Source organism: Cucurbita pepo, chromosome LG02, assembly GCF_002806865.2.
Source record: "Cucurbita pepo subsp. pepo cultivar mu-cu-16 chromosome LG02, ASM280686v2, whole genome shotgun sequence".
Classification (NCBI taxonomy): Eukaryota; Viridiplantae; Streptophyta; class Magnoliopsida; order Cucurbitales; family Cucurbitaceae; genus Cucurbita; species Cucurbita pepo.
This window is the reverse complement of record NC_036639.1, coordinates 6,529,150-6,532,063: the sequence shown is the minus strand read 5'-3', so window position 1 is coordinate 6,532,063 and position 2,914 is coordinate 6,529,150.

Below are 2,914 nucleotides of genomic sequence, written 5' to 3'. Positions count from 1 at the left end.
TTACAACTTGTGGTTTTGTGTGCTTTTTTAAATTGCACAAAATTGACGTTTTATTTTATTTACTTTGGTCTTTATGTTTTTTCATCATGATCCAATTTGAAAGCTCGAAAATCGAGTTTATTTTAACCTTTTAATATATTATTTTAGCACAACTCACATATAAATAATATTTCATTCATGTGTCTTCCAATAAGAAAATTGTTCATAAATGCTATTTTAATCCTTTAAATAATATTTGATTCATGTGTGTTACCATAGGAATAGGAAGATGTGCTTTTACATGAAGAAACACAAAAGATATAATTTTATTGATGGTATACTAAATGAAGGCTATAAGGATGAAAGAGTCCCACTTAGTGACAACACGTTGACCTAATAATAGTAAGGAGACGGCGGAGGAGGCGGTGGAGACTTCTTTCGTGGCGGGAGAGGAGGCGACCTAGTGACCTGTTTATTGGTGTTGGAGGTGGAGGAGACTTCTTTCGCCCTGGTTAATGAGTCGAGTTTTGTAATGGTGGTGATGGTGGTGGTGGAGGAGCTGGCTCTATTGGTGCCGACGGTGGTAGAGGAAACTTCTTTGGTACCGGTAGAGGTGGCGACTTCTTTGGTGGTGGGGGCGGCGGTGGTCTCCTTGGTGCTGGAAATGAAGGAGGTGCTATAAAGAACTTTGGTGGTGGTGGTGACGGTGAGGGTGGTGGCGGCGGTGGAGGAAACTTGCAGTCATAGCCTTTGGCTGTTATTGTGGAAGCCAAGCTTAGAGGCACCAAAACTGCAATGACAATGGTGGCGATTAAAGAAGAAAAAGAACCCATCTTTGCTTACAAAATTGGGTTTTGAATTAAACTCTCTTAACCCTTTATATAGGCTTCTTGAGTGATTGCTTGATTGCTCATCCAATTGTGAATTTATTCTAAATATTAATATAACCCAACTAAACGTTGACTTACCAAAGCGTTGAATTAGACCATACAAAAAGTCTTAGTTGTGGAATTAAAATAATATTATATATCAAAAATAAAATTAAAGTCATTTTATTTTATTTACTTAATTAATTAATTGATGAGAAAATTAAATGGCAACCAATCAAATTGTGTAAGCATTAAATGTAGTCAAAATGATTATTTGGTGATGGAGAAATTGTTGACTTTAGAAATGGTGCTTAAATTAAGTGTTTAATTGAGTGAGAAATTAAAAAACATTTTATGATTAAAAATGATTTTGGAACTATTACGTTACTCCAAATTTTGTCCTTCTTGGACAACTTTTTCGTAATTATTTGCTAGAGGGCTAAATGTCAACCCCTCAATTTCTTTTTTTAATAACCCAAAATTAGAAGAAAAAAAAAAAAAAAGTTGTCCAATGTTGCTCTAAGTTGAGAAATAGGGAGTTGACTGAACCTCCACACTATAAGAGTAAGGTACCTCACTTCATTTTATTATCTCACTCAAACAATTTAAAATCAGTCGAAAAATACATTTTCTAAGGCGTTTAATGTTAGTATGACTACTTTTGGCTAGTTAAATTGAGAGTTTAAATTATTTATGCGTGGTTAGGTTTTGTTAGTTTAAATTATTAGGAGTAAGTTTTTATGAGTAATTAAGTTAGCTAGTTTAAATTATTAGGGGTATGTTTAAAATTACTTTACGCAAAATTAGCTCATTCAATTTCCCTAGTAATTTTAATTTATTATTGTTGAACTTCTTAGGGAGACTTAAATTTTAGAGAGCAGCATTAAGTAGCGCTAGCATTAAGGAGTCGTAGTAGCTTTGACCTTGTTTGGTTATAATTGTGTGCTGATTGATTGCACATGCAAGTGGCTTCGCACGCGTCTTATGGTCGTGTAACTACCCGAAATTTTCTACTTAATTTAAGGTCGCTAATGTATACGTACCATAAACATTAAATGCGGAAGACTTCATTTAAATTCCATAAAACATAACCTTTATCTTAAAACACAGCTATGGACTTACGTGTTCTGAAAATATCTTTAAAACGACACAACAAAAGTCTAAATAAAATGAATAAGAGTTTAAGTTTAAAAAACATCCTATTCTAGGCTAAGACTAAGAAAATAAATACCACTACCCCATGCATGCGCCATGGTCTCGAGTTGCGATGCCGTCGTCAGCCGTATAGGTGCCTTGCCTTAACCTGAAAAAGTAAAGTAGCACGAGGCTTGAGTATTTCTAGAATACGTAAGTGACCCCCTATCGGGGTTATGCAACAATCACATGCAATGAAATGATGGGACCTATCTTCCTCTCTTTCCATGTATTATTATTTTTTTTTTATCTGTTTTCCTAATCTTCCTCTCTTTCTCGGTCTTTCTTTCATTTTTTTTTTCCTCTTTTCATCTGTTTTTCAAATCTTCCTTTTTTTTATTATTTGAAATTGTTTTCCCATTTTCCTTTTCCCTATCTTCCCGATCTTCCTTTTCCCTATCTTCCCCGATCTTCCTATTCCCTATCTTCCTCTCTTTCTTATCTATCTATTTTTTTTTTTTTTTTGACAAATTTTAACGGACTGTATAGATAATTTTAGTTGAGATTATTGAACACATAATTTCTAAATTTCTAACTTAAATCTAAATAATCGGTAATATTCTTCGTAGAAAATGAAAAGATCTAACTACTAACATTTTCGAATGACATCTCTCTTCCTTTATTTGTCTACTATCTCATTATCTGCCTTCTCTGTATCTCTCCATTATTGTCTAACATCTCTCCATCATTATTGTCTAATGACCTCTCCATTGTATATGCATTTTTTTTTCCTCCAAATTTTTTTTTTCAGTTTCCGTTTTGTTTACGGGATGAGGGAGATGAGGGAGGTATTTTAGGGGAGGGGCTTAGAGATTAGAGGAGAGGTGGTCAGTTTTTTTTTTTTTTTTTTTTTTTTTTTTTTTTTTTTTTTT